General features: G+C 37.1%; 1 protein-coding gene across 1 annotated transcript in view; it reads right to left on the bottom strand.

The window, feature by feature from the left end:
• TET2 (tet methylcytosine dioxygenase 2) overlaps positions 1-15129 on the bottom strand; it is a 106725-nt gene that overhangs the window by 57325 nt on the left and 34271 nt on the right. Inside the window, exon 2 of the mRNA XM_019738917.3 lies at positions 14513-14653. The gene's annotated coding sequence lies outside the window, so the exon portion shown is untranslated. The remainder of the gene's footprint in view (positions 1-14512; positions 14654-15129) is intronic.

The raw sequence follows: 15129 nt of genomic DNA, 5'->3' as shown, positions 1-15129 counted from the left end.
ACAGAGAGATAACTATCTAACTCCCATGAACACAAATTGCATTTCAATCTCATATCTCTACTTCTAGCCCTCAGCTGAATTCCCAATTTGAATGTGTAATAGTCTCTCAGTTATCTGTATATCCAAAACTGAATTCCTTGTCTTTCATTCCAAACTTGTCCTCTCTTGTATGTTACCTAACAGAGGAAGTGGTAGTATCATCTGCCCACTTACTTAAGAAAAAAACCTGGGATGTTTAATTCTTTCTTTCCTCCTATAAACATCCCATCAAATACCAGGTATAATTGGTTCTACCTTATCACGGTCTCTGGAATCCATAAATTATCCAGACATCCTCACTCTTACTATTATGGCTCTTGCTATCACCATCTCATTCCTGGTTACTACAACAGCCCATTAAATGGACTTCTTGCCTCCAGGCTTGTTCATCTTCTAACTATTCTGTATGCTAAAGTCCAGTACTGAACACCATTTCTTCTCTTCGGTAGAACACCACCCTTCAGTAGGTCCTTTTAGCCTTACATATCCCTTAATATGACCCTAAGGCCTTCTCTCTTTTTCTCTTATGTTCATTTGCCCCAGCCTCTTATTGATATATTTACAACTTATAATTCTCTTAACACACCATTCTCTCTTGCCCCTGTGCCTTTGCACATGTGGTCCCTCTCACTGTAGATCTTCTCTATAACTCTCCTTTTTACTGTTCCCACTCTGGACAAATTAACTCTTACTTATTCTATTCAGGTCTTAGTACACATAATACTTCCTCCAAGAAATCATAAATGACTTTCCTAGAGGGGGTTAGATGCTCTTCTGGATGTCCCAGAACACCTTCTATTTTTCCTTCCTCATCACAGCACATTACGCACTAGGCTGTGTCTGCCTATTTCCTTATCTGCATCTTCTACGAGGCTTTTTTTGCAGAGTAGGAGCTGTCTACTGGTTTCATAGTCATAACCGTAATATATAACTCAGTACCTGGCAGAAAGTATTGGTTGAATAAATGAATGTGTATACATATTCTCTCTTTTACTGGTTTATAGGAATCTTAAGGTCTGCATTTAGCAGTTATACCTCTTAACACAGAAATTTGTTTTAGTGGCTAAGTACATTGAAAACTGGAACAAAATTTCTATAAAGAGCAAAAATACAGGGTCAAATATATGGTGAGAGGAGGACACTAAACACTGGGTGAAGAGCACACAATGCATTATACAGATGATGTGTTATAATACTGTATACTTGAAACTTACATAGTGTTATTAACCAATGTGACCCCAATAGATTTAACTAAAAAAAGAGCAAAACTACATACTATCAGGTATAGATATTACTTAGAAAACGTACACTTTGTCATTGAATTAGCAACTGAGAGAAAACAAGTTTAAAGTCTTCCCATAGATGTCTATTTTCAACCCAGGTCCCAATCCACAAAAAAATAAATTCTGAAAAAACTACTCTGACTACAATATAAACGATTCAGTTTCTTTTTTAAGCATATTGGATAAAAGTGCAAAGACCTCGCATAGGAATTTGGAGCCATAAATTCCCTTGGTGAGTCCCCTTGTTATCACTAAAAAGGTTTGTTCTTTGACTCAGTTATTTCTGAACTACCTAGGGGAAAATTCCATGTCTTATCTACCTTCCTTCTCTATCCTAAAGGTACGCAGCAGGTACTCAAATTTTTTCTGTTGACTGAAAATGGAATGGATGTCATTATCCTTGATAGATTCCACTGTAAATAATCAAACAAACCAACCTGAAATGTCTATAAAATGTCTGTAACTAAATATTTTATACCAACCACAGGGGGGAAATCTTAGCATTGGTGTTCCCAGATGATGAGAAATAAAATGGAATTTTCTGTTTTTGTTTAAAATAGTCATTTCATAGCTGGCTACAAGTTTAAGAATTCTGAATTTTCTTGAGGACATTTACTACCATGTTTCCCCGAAAACAAGATCAGGTCTTATATGAAGTTGTGCTCCAAAAGATGCTTATGTTCAGGGGATGTCATCCTGAAAAATCATGCTAGGGCTTATTTTCCAGTTAGGTCTTATTTTCAGGGAAATACGGTATTAATAAAATATCTTCACCGTAGAAGGGTAAAATGACATATTTAATTCCATTAAGAAACACAAAAAAATATGGGAGAAACCTGTTGTTAGATTTCTGTTGGGTTCCCATTGTGACAAACCAACGTGGCTTATGTACTATTTTAGCCAAAAGAACGTTGTTGGAAGCGCAGCATGTCAGCCATGGGCCTGAATCAATGGGCACTGAGTACTTAGACCTCTAACCCTGGAAGTCAATTCAGCTGACAATTTAATGTAAAGATCCAAAGTCAGTGGGTTCTGAGTCCAGGATCATGCAGAGTATCTCAGTCAGGGTAAGAAGAGATTTCAAATAAGAGATTTCAAATTTCCTCCCAGATAAGCTTGAAGACACACTTTGCTCCAGAAATCTGTTATCACATTTGACTTACCCTAGAAGAAATTCAAACTTCAACTACTGTCAATTAGATGCAAACTTGGAGTTATATTGTTACAACCTTAATCACCCTGATTGAATAACTCATGACTGGAACGAACACCAGAGGTGAATGCATGAAAAACGCTCATGCAGACATTGATCAGCATATTCAGTTTTGCTGGATGCAGGCACCACCCAAACAGATACACCATGCATGAGGCAGCTATTTGTATTTCTGCTGTGCAAGTTGTAACTTATTAAATTCCAAACTTAATTAAACTGGCATGCATTTTAATCATTTTCCAGCAGATGGTGAAATTTAATAGCTTTGTCCCTTTATTCCTGTTTCTTTCTAAAACACTTATCACTATTTGAATTTGAGATTACATTTGCTGACAGTTCAATTCTTTGGTGGAAAGAGACTGGTTTTAATTGGTACCAAGCTTCCTGCTGTTTCCTCTTTGTTATGGCAGGTCACCATGTCAAAAAAACAGGAAGACATCAAAGAATAGAATTAATACTAAATTAATCCCAAACTTTGAGATAAATTGGAAACACTATCTTCTTACCACTGTGCCTTTTTATGCTCCTATTTTACTCTGTTTTTATCCTATAAACTAGTAAACAAAGTTGGTCATGCTCAGCAACTTTTCTGACTTGTAAAGATTCAAGAACTATGAAAGAGTTAGGTGGTAAAATAAAGATGACCTAATTACTTTTTAAAAAATTGTTGCACATAAAAAAAAATCAGTTTCTCTGTCCCTTATACTTCACTTAATGACAAGAAATAAAATAATTAGATGATAAAAATAAATGAGAAAACCAGAGTTTCCCAGTTTGGAAAACTGATTCTACAGGACTCAAAATATAATTTGGGGGACTATGCTGGAGAGTTCTGATCAGTACTGGACAGGTGGATTGTTCACAAATTGAACAATCAACTTCTTCAATTTTTGTAGAAAACTGTTCTACCAGTTTCCACCAAAACAAAAGACTATATGAAAATATTCTGATACATCTGAAGAGTGAGCTTTATTTATTCTGCTAATGCCTAACTGTATAACACAGGTATCTACTGTGACTTACACAGCCGAAAAGGTTGTGCTAAGTAAGATAAGAGGGAAACAAACAGTTGGGCTCTTTTCGCCTCTGAAACCACAAAAGTCCAGAGTTGCCATCATGACCAATCACTTCACTTTCTTCTTATGTTCCCTTAATACAGACGGTGAAGCTGAAGCCATAGCCCAAACAAACTGAACGCGCTTCCCACTTGTCTTTTTTTTTCATTATTAGTTTCAGGTGCACAAAACAAAGTAATACTTAGACGTTTATCATTTATATCCCTCACACTGTGTCAACCCCTGTCCCCCATCCACTACCCCTCTGACATCGCACACAGCCATTACATTTCCACTGTCTCTATTCCTAATGCAGTACTCAGCTTTTTGTAAGTATATACATATCTACCTATCCACTTGTCTTTTAAAACTCCCTCCTCCTTCTCCTGCAGCATACCAGAGGAACTATGCAATACAGGATCTTGCTTAAAATCTGTTGGTTATTCTGCATACACTTCAAATCATCACAAATCCAGTTTTCTGCCCTGAAGTTTCAGTTTTTACTCTCCTTTTAAGGAGCATTTCCATGCTTAAAGTTTTCATGTTTGTGCTAAAGCAATCTCTTATGGAATTAAGTTTATTATCCAAACCAGAAACTCATAAGATGGTGAATTTTTGCTTTAATTTTCTTATACATTCACAGCATTAGCTCCTTAGTTTTAAGATCCTGTCAAGAATCTCATGAAAGCAATTGGTCCCCTCTTCCTAGCAAATTTTATGTAAAATTTCCAGTGCCTTTATAGAGTCCCATACATAAATGCTTAGAATCCTTATCAGCTAAAGATTTTAGCTCTTCAGTTTCATTTGAAGAGTTCAACTTGAACTGGAAATGTAAAAAAAGTATACTCCAAAACCTGTTGTATAAGATTTGGCTTCTTTTTTCCTTGTGAGACTGGCTGATAATTTATTCTCTCTTCTTGAAAGCTTGCTTCCTATTTTGAATTTCCTCGAAAGCAGCATCCAAGATTAAATCCATTTAAGGAGCTAATTTTGATCGTGTTCATGAACAAAATTAGGCTGGAGGCCTTGCAGAGAAGTGGTAACATAAGAGTAGACATCCAAGCCCTCTTTCCAGCAAATGATTTAAATAATCGGTGAAAAACAAAAAATTGGAAAATATCCCGCATCAGCACTAAAATACTAGGGAATAGTGAGAGGCAGAAAGTTTGAGGAATTTCTGGATAACATGTAGATGAATCCATAGCAAGGGGCATCACTAAGAGTCTAATCACAGCACCCTTTCAGTGCCAGCTGTGGAATGCTGCAGAAAGTAAGAAAAGCTGGGCCCAACACCCCTTATTTGGAGGGCATGGGCTGGGCTAACAGGCAAGAGGGAGAATTAGTAATTGAGCCCTCCAGACCTGTACCGCAGTCGAGAGAGAACTTCTTAGAAACACAACAGAAACCCAGCAGTGCTGTGGTATCTCTCTCTGAGCTACATACTCTTGTGACAGGCTCACCCTAACTAAAAAAGCTGTCTTCCAAACCAAAATGTGTCCTCCTAATGTAGCAGCAAAAGCTAAAGGTGACGGAGCCATTGGAGGAACAGGCATGTCTTATTTAACCATGAAGCCGTCAAAGGAAGCAGTGTTGGGAAAAGAAAACATGCATGAACTCTCCAAACAGGACGCTATGGGCGGCAGGGCTCTTCTCCAACCGGGCTTCTCATTCAGAGCGGGCTCACCTTGACAAGAGTGCTCAATTTCCTCAACTGGTAGGGCTCACTGGAGAAGGGGGCCCCCAATACGGAATTGAGCTCTTCCCCAACTAAGCGCGCTGAAACACCAAACAAGAAAATCAGACAAAATCAAAGTATGAACCTGGCCTAGAGGCTGTGACAAATGAAAGAGAGATATGATGGCTGTTAGGGTGGGGACAAATGGGGATCTGATCTCTTATGCAATATTTTCAACAAACAGAAGTTTTACAGTGATAATGTTCTAAAGATACCACTAAAGGAATGTTTTCAACAACCTAAGAAGATTCTATCACATGTTAATGGTAGCAGGTGAGTCAGTCTTCCTTCAATGATATAAATAAGGGGAACAAATCCAGAACTATACCAATGAAAAAACAAACAATCGAAAAAAAAAACAAAAAAACACACACACAAAACTTCAACTAAAAGAGGAAAAATCTCACTCAACAGTAGAAAAGCATGCTTTCAGAAATGATTTGCTTAATGTTCTAGAAATAAACTCATGTCCCTTATCCTGCCAAAGAAAACTTTCATAGGTACTCTTTGAAACAACAGATGAATGACTAAGTTAGAAAACAGACAGAAATAAACAAGAAAATTAAGAAGTTAAGGAAAATAAAGCCAAGTAACAATTTCTCATGCAAAATATAAAACAACTGAAAGAAGCAAAGCACCCCCCAAACAAAATTAACACTACAAATAATAAAATTATGTCAAGAAGAGATTTTTTTTCTCTCTTTTTCTAAATAACTTTTTGCTCAAAGTAGAAATGAAAACTTTAAAAGAATTTCTGGTAAATGGTAATGAATACAGCACATCTCAAAATGCATGAGCTGTAGCCAAATTATAAACAGAGTCTTAAAATCCTTTTATTGACAACAGAAACTAGAATAAGAATAAATAAAATAATCATTTCCGATAATTTAGGAAAACAAAATAAAGTTAAGCAAAGAAGTGAAAAGAATTAATAACAAAAACATATGTCGTAGGCTTAAATAAATCAAGAGTAGGTTATTTGAAAAGGACAAAACATATGGACAAAATATATCACTAAGGCAATAAAAAAACAAACAAAACCCACATAAACTAGTGTAGACAGACGTGCTATATCTATAGACATAGAAACTATTGAAAAAATAACAAAATGGCATATACTTTAGACCAATAAAATAGAAAACCTAGATAGATTGAATCGGGATAGAGGGAAATGTATACTGCTAAAATCAGCTCAAAAAAGGCATAAAGCTGAAATAAACTTATACTTTTGGAATATAATCTATAAACTACCCAAATTGTTATCCTGCAATTACTCAGAGCTCAAGTGTTCCCAGAGACATACTCGTACAATTTTCTAAGAAACCTGTAACTCTTATGTTATTTGAATTTTACAGAGCACAGAAAAAGGAATAACTAAAGGTCCCTCTATGAGTAAATTATTCTGAATCACTGAGAACATTTTATCAACTGTATGCCTGATGCTACATGGTGTCTACAAGGAGCCCATTATTCATTTGAATACTATGTATTAAGTGCCCGGTATGTACTAAGGATTCGAGATTCCTGTCCCTCAGGAAGAGAGATGCTTAAAACATCATAAAGAGTGTGATTCGTTTTCTAATAGATTCTAACATGCTTTGGAAATATAAAAAAGGAGCTAAATTGTCCTCAAGGAACTGGGGATGACCTCACAGAAGTTGTGTATTCCTTATTATAATTAAAACTTACTCAGATCTTGTCATCATAGAAATTCCAATTGTTAAAATGTCTAAAACTGTACCCCCATCCCCCTTGAGAAAGTAGAACTTTTAAAAAAGGGGAAAGGAATGACAAATACAAATTATACAAATAAATAAAACTGCTCTTCTATCGTAAAAAAAGAAAAAAAAATGTATGAAACTGAATAAGGGGAAAAAATCTTTTTGAGACCATCTGGTTCTATACTTTTAATAAATCTATAACAAAAGGGTATATATTTTTTGTTCTACATGAAATACATTTAAAATGCCCAAGTATTCAATTCTGCATTTGATGTGGGAAGTGTATTTTCCCTCCTCTAAAGCTACAGGTCATAATAATCGCTTTACTGTTTGGTTAGGGAGCCTGGAGCTCAGAAGTCTTCCCTAAAATGCTCTCTCGAGATCCACCATATTGATTTAGCCCCACAAACTTGCACACATTCTCAGCTATGTCCTTATAACATCACAAAGCACCTGGACAGTAATACAAAACATATGGCCTCCCTACATTCTAAAGTACACCAACCACTTTCCTCCTTTTACCTGAGAGTGAAAACAGAACAAAACAAAAGAACTGCTAGATAATAAAAATCTATCATCAACTAAATTTTCTGGAATTTTCAAAACATTTCCTCATTTCCTTCATTCATGTCTCACTAAACAAGGTCTTGAGTATGTTTATTCATCAAAAGTATCACCCAACAGACATCAACTGTCTACAACAGCTTTCAAATTTCTCTTCCTATAGTGAAACGTTTAGGTTTATCAATACTACTGGAATTAGAACACTGAATGCATCCCTAAAGTCTCCTAAAATAGCAACTGTAATACATTTAATTTGGTAGACTATTTTAGGGGAAAAAATGATAAGTATCAAATGTTACTTATACAGGTGTTTGTTACAATTGAACATCTCTGAGGTTCAAGCTCTGAAATAATGTAACTTTGTATATGAGATGACCACGTCTAGACAGTTGAAGTTCCAATTGCCCATCTCCACAATTCTTCCACATGCCCCCCTCCATGGGCAGGTGCTGTATCAATTTTAAGGGGCCAGAGAGGACAAAGAAAAATAAAAGATATGAAAAAGATCAGAAAGTCAATTTGTTCATTTGAAGAGTGTGATTAAGTGCCTATTATGTAACCAGACTCTGTGTAGATGGTACGTATGCGAAGAGAAGACACGGCCTTTATCTCAGGGATTTCAGAGTTTGAAGAGAAGACAGGCACCCATGACTACAGTAAGTGTGTTGTTGAGGAACAATAGTGCCACAAATATGAGGCTTTGCTGATGAGAAACCTGATCCGGGTCTTTAAAGAAAAAGGGCAATTATCCAGGAGAGGAACAGCCAATACAAAGGCTTCAATATGTGAAATATGTTCTGTTTGAGACCTAGGAATAATTACATCACAGAATCTGAGGGACAACATGATGGCAAGGAGGTTGAAGAGTAATCAGGAGCCAGATCAGGAGATTCAAGCACAGAGTTTGATCTACTTCCTGTAGGCCAGTTGTTTTTCAAACTGAGTTCTTCAGATTCACATAGCTGTTCATGGCCACACTGGCTGCAAAGAGGGGTAGGCAGATGGCCCTATGAACCCTCACAATGCATCCACCTCTGCAATGATCAGATAAACTCCACCTTAATTGTAAAAACTTTGTGGGGTGGGGAAAAGGAGCGGCTACTGCTTTAACGAAGTTTGAAAATGGGTATCCAACAAAGAGTATTAAGAAGGAGTGTACATGGTTCGATTTGCATTAAGAACGAGCACACTGTAAATAAATAAATAAATAAATAAATAAAATAATAATCAGAAACAGTTTTGGAAACATGGAGGAAAAATAGAGGGTTGCTAGAGGGGCGGGGGGGTGGGGATAAGGGGAAGGTGAGAGGTTTTGGGAACGTACAGAGGGATAGTGGATGGGGGGAGGGGGGTTCACACAGTGTGAGGGATATAAATGATAAACGTCTAAGTTTTGCTTTGTCTTGTGCACCTGAAACTAATTAATTAAAAAAAAATAAAAAAATAAATAAATTAATTAAAAAAAAAAAAAAAGAACGAGCACACTGGGGCACATTAAATTGACATAAAAAAAAAAAGGAAGACTACGAGAGAGAACAATAAGGACATGATTAATTCATGGAAAAAGGAAATTTGAAAAAGTGGTATGAATGAGTAATGTATAGATTAGCTGGATTTGGGGTACGGGACGGAAAGGAAGGTAGAAGTTCGTGCTCAACAAGTTCAATAGTCTCAACAACGCAGGGAATAAGCTGTGTGGGAGGATGTTGTGTGTGCCTGTGTGCACGTGTGTCTGAACACAAGCGGGTGTGGATGGAGAGTCCAGATCTTGAGAAAATGGCCAAAGTTGTTTTTTGTAAAGTCCCTCCAAGCTCCCCACCCCAAGGTTCAAGGACCACATGTGCCTTGGTTGGAGAAATACAAAAGTATTATACACATGTACATTAACTATAACTTCACAGATTCTCCCAGAAACCCACCGCTTGTGCTCCTAATCTTCTCAACATAAAAAAAAAAGCCAAGATAACACACTAATTTCACATTTTTAGGAAAAGGTTAGGTCAGATTAACCTCGGTAAAGATGGATAAACATTTCTAGTGCCTTTATTTGCATTGGAACTTTCTTTCAGAATACAAAGTGCTTTCACCAACACTTTCATTTCTGCTTAAAATATCCTATGAGATCAATGGAGGCAACTGATGCTTCACCTTTTGATGTGGAAACTGAAACACAAGAATGGTGCAAATAACTTTCATAGGGTTCAATCTATTTTAGCACGACTGACTCGTTCTAAACTCAAAGCACGTGTCATATGGGGATAGACATTACTACCGAAAATGCTATAGTGCTATTTTGGGTATTTAGGAATTGCCAAAGTTCTCAGCAGAATCCCATGAGCACGTCATGGTCTTCCATAATTCAGTCTCTTGGGACATAGAGACTATGAGACCAATCTGGGCCTTAAAATAGACACAAGACACCACATGGAACAAAGGTTTTGCTTTTACACACTTCACTCATGACTTGTATCACAATGTAGTATGTGTAATGGAGAGAGTAAAGAAATGGATAAAGAAAGAATCATAGTGCGATTGTAAACAGAAAAAGAAACATTGTCTCCTTTGCATACTCTTCTGCTCACTTTCTAGATAATTACATTTTATTAAAATCAGGAGACATTTAATAACAAACAGATGGGTAGTAGGAAAGTTTGAAGAGTATGGTTTGAAGAGAGCGGCATTAGATGATCTCTATGCTCTATTCTTGTTTCAAGTCCTAAGACTCAAATGATACATTGATCAGACTTGTTAGAACAATGACCATGGATTTCAGCTTGTAAGATTGATCTGGAAGAAGGGGTCATTTGAAGTCTTAACTTTCAAGTCTAGATGGTGATTTAAATTTGAGACAAAGCCATTTTTTTCTGAAAGATAAACAGAAAAAAATGGACCATGATAGAAACACCATTCCATCTCAAACTACTGAAGAGATGGAAAGATGACTTATTTTAATCAGGAAACATCAACAACTAATAGGATGGGGAATCTAAGTATACCCAGGCAATGACCCTCTTCTAGTCTTTCAATGCTTGCTTGACCCTTTCTACACAAGTTAGATCTGTTTCATGAAAGAGGGTAAAAATGTCCACATTAATCAGAAGAATAGCTACAATACAGTGCTGATGGGCAAATGCAAACCTTCTAACTCTATTCTACACAAGCCAGCTGGAAAAATACAAACCACTAACCTTCTTACAGAGCACGGAGAGTGGGGGGAAGGGAGTTCTCAATATGGAGGCCTGAGCCCTGTCCAGTTTCTGCCAATAGCTAATGGCATGACCTTAGGGAAGTCATGTTTCATCTCTGGGTATCCTAACTTCCCTATTTCCTTTAATGCCATCACTTAATTGGTCATTTTACAAGCTGAAGAGAAACTCTGACTCCTCTCCTTTATCTCCTATGTGATTAAATCCTTATGATGTTTCCTTAGAAGATATCAAATCTATCTTCCTTTTCATTCTTATCTCTATTATCAAAATCCATGTTCTCAATCTCACTCCTAAATCACTCCAACTGCTTCATCCATCTCCCTACTCTCCTAAACTTGTCAAAATAATAATATTGTTAAAGACCTGAGTTCACCTTGTTACTTACCTGCTTCAATTGTGCCTCAATATTTGTAGGATAGCATGTAATCATCTTTAGCCTGGTCTTAGGATTTTACAAAATTTGGCCTCCCCTGATTTTCCATCTTCTCTGCCACTACTTGCCAACTCTACACAGTCGCCTGTGCCCCCACCCCGTTACCCGAGGCCTGGTGGGCACCTGCCCTCAAAGCCAACAACTTTATTTCACTCCAGCTCATGCTATTTCTCCTCCACCTCTCTCTACTGGGATGTCATTTGTGTGTGTGTGTGTGTGTGTGTGTGTGTGTGTGTGTGTGAGTTGTCTTATGGCAGACAGTATTATACACATATACTACATTAACTACAATGTAGTATGTGAGGGCTATGTGATTGTGACATGTATAAAAAGTAACTTTAATTAGAACTTTGTCATTGGAGGTTTTCTTTTCAGCTTCACTGATATATAAGTAACAAAAACGTAAGATATGTAAAGTGTACAATACAATGATTTGATATATATTACACACACACACACACACACACACACACAGTCATAGAATTTCCCCCAAGTTAATTAACACATTCATCACCTCACATTTTTGAGGGGGAGGATGGTGAAAACATTTAAGTTCTACTCTCTTAGCAAATTTCAATTATAAAATACAGTGTTACTAATTATAGTCACCATGATATACATTAGATCCTCGGACCTTATTCATCTTATAATTCAAAGTTTGTACCGTTTTACCAAATGTCTACATTCTTTCTATCCTTTAAGGTTTAGGCCACAACCTGCCACTTCCCATTTCCCATTGTGGACTCTCCTCTAACTGTTTTAGTCTAGACGAACCTTGCCATTCCTTGAATTTCCAAGGTTCTTATCCATATCACCTACTTGGGTACATGGGTAAATGTTTATTGGTGGCATATGTTTAAGTTGCATAAGATGCTCTGATTATCTTTGACTCACCGTGGAAAACCTTTCACTGCGAGAGGGCTTTGTGGCTTTTCTTCTTTACCTGGACTGCTCTTCCCCCATGTAACTCTATGGTTATGTTTATATTCCCTTTTCACATTTTTACTCATCTCATAAGGTCTTTCTTGACTATTCCATCTTCAGTTACTAGCTCAACATGCCCTCAATTTCCTTTTTCTACTTTGAATTTTTAGTTTAGCAATTCTTGGTATTGAACCTACATTTTTTATTTTTGTTTGTCTGTCTCCCACTCTAGATTGTAAGCTAAATAAGGAGAGTGACTTTTGTCCATTTTGCTCATTAATGTAACCCAGTTCCTAAAGAGTCCCTGATATTTAATAGGTGCTCAAGAAATACTTTTTGATTGAACTCACTATTAAAAAACTCAAAGCAACATTAATAGTAGTAATTGACAACAAGCAAATGCTAATATAAAATTGAGAACTTACTATGTGCCGGGCCATACATAGATTATCCATATGATATATGATCCCATTACTGTTAACTATGACTATTTTCCTTCTTGCCAAATAAAAAAAAAAGGTGTAAAGAGGTTGAATAATTTTCCTAAGAACACACAGCTAATAAGTGTTACTAAAAATAAGCCCTAGGCTTATATACAACTGAAAAAAAATCCTAGACTGAGCTTATCCAACTGTAAAAAAAAATAAATGCAAAATCACATTTTTCTTTTCTTTTTTCTTTTGGATATGAGGAAAGAACTCTTCTAGTTGTTGTAAAATCTTTTTTTACAAACAGCTAGTACTTTAATTTCCTGTCCTCTTTTCTAGTTAGTAATTTATCTTACACTGTTCCCTAAACGTTTGCACTTTCTTACTTACCCACTCTTCACCTCCAAGAAGAGAAAATCTTATGAGTTCACTAAAGAGATAAAAATTCCATTTAAAAAATTTGTCTCGGTTCTCATGTTAAGGCCAAGCACAGAATGAGTAGCCACCGTCCTAACCGTGAGAGGCAAAGCATCCACTAAGGGAGGAGGGGGAAAGCAAAGAATGCTTTATTCATAATTACCTAAGATTTTCCAGCATGAGAGGGGAAAGAGGAAGTCTATTTTCAGTGACAATGATTACTCTAAAAACATTTACATGAAGGGGAAAATTTTCATTCTGAGAGCTACTACAGTGCTGCGTTCTCTTTCCCTTACAGAGGGACTTAAAATTCTCAGGGCAGAGAGGTAATCTAGGCAGACACACTTGCCCATGTCTTGAAAATGGCAACATCCAGGAATCATGGGAGTTTAACTGAGGACACACTGGAAAGGATTTCTCAGCACCAGGTCAGTCTCTAAGAAGTATCAAGTGGCAGAGTGCATACTTATATCCTCAGGCGTCTGGAGTGAGAGCAGAGATTACAGCTACACAGGCTTTTCAGAAGATTTGTAATGCGGGATGCATAAACAAGATTCAGGGAAACCAAAACTGAATTACCTGCGAAAGGAATTATACAAATAGAAAAAATAGACTCATTCTTCCTTTCCTCTACCTAACCTCCACTTCCTTTCTTATAAGGCCCCCATAAGTTTCACTGGCTTATACTACAGACAGAACTATATACAGAATTTATTCTAGTCTTTGTCTTGAATATTTGGGGGTAAAAATGCATGTTTATATACATTCACATAAGTAATAATGATCTGGTAAATATCCCTTAGGTTGGGACATTCGTTAGGAGGTCAGGGGCATTCAGAACAAACTGATTTTATTAACATCAACTACAAGAACATGATGTAAAAAGGATTTGGTGTCTTCCTCTCTGTGAGTACCTCTGTCTGTCTTGTCAGGAAACTCATGTGAAAAATCACACAGGTTCTTCTGAGTTCTGTCATTCTACACTTTACTTCTCCACTAGCTCTGTTGCGCCAAATTACCATAAAACCTGGCTGCCTAAGCTCAATAGGTGCTCACTTCTCAGTTCAGCAAATAACCAGAAAAATCACTTTTTCAGTCCTCAACAAGATTGAGACAAAATGGCGATAAGTGAGGTAAAATGGACGGGAGAAATACTGCGACAAGCGGTTATAGATACCACATTTCTCCTCGCTTATGCTATATTTGAATGGTTCTTACTCATATCTCTCTTTTTTAAATTCACAGACATTAAGAATCTGATGAAACTCTTTCCCTCCTACAAAAAAAATGTATGTACATAAACGTCGGTACATAATTTTAGGGGATTCATAAATCTTAAAATCTAAGCCATGTGTCCAGAGCATAGATAACAAAGACATTTTAGAGAGTAGAGAATAAATTAGAGTTAAAGGTTGGAAGAGACATTGGCCATTAAATTGGTAATAAAAAGACTTCTCGCAAACCAAGCACCAGCTGTCCCCATGGTCTTACCAGCAGCTCTGTCCCTCACTGCTCCTCCTGGATCATGGCCTGCTGGCTGCTGCTGAGCCCATCTCCTGCTTCCAAGCGTAACTCAAGGAGCAAGGGCGAGTGAACAATCGTGAGAGGGTCTGCTGCTGAATGTTGGCCAGCCTAGGAAAGACACAGAGTTTGAATGTTTTTAAGTTAGCAAAAAAGAACAAGGCATGTGCATCTGGCATGAAGGCAGAGTTTAAAATGTTTAAGATGCTCGTAAATGGCTATTTCCACTACACCATTGACTATTAAAAAAAAAAAAAAATTAGGGTTCAAGGATCTTTCTCAAAGCAGTGAAACTCACAAATGCATTGTCTAGTATTTGTAGAGCCCTTTGCAATGCCCAGAGCGTCTCTGCCTGCATCGGTGCTCTTCACGTCTGGATTGTGAGAATCATTCAGGTTTGGGACCCACTGGCTTATATTCCTTCATCTGGTGATGCTAATGGCTCTCAGCCTTTGTTGTAATTGTATCACCTGTGTGAAGCTGAGGCCTCCACTCAGAGAATCTGACTTGTTGAGCTAACATGAAGCTTTATTCCTCAGGTGATTCTAAGGTGCAGCCAGGATTGAGAATCATTAATTTAAGCTCTT

The sequence above is a fragment of the Rhinolophus sinicus genome, chromosome 1 (assembly GCF_057876585.1).
Source record: "Rhinolophus sinicus isolate RSI-liver-muscle chromosome 1, RSI-T2T, whole genome shotgun sequence".
NCBI lineage: Eukaryota > Metazoa > Chordata > Mammalia > Chiroptera > Rhinolophidae > Rhinolophus > Rhinolophus sinicus.
This window is presented reverse-complemented; position numbering and strand designations above follow the sequence as displayed.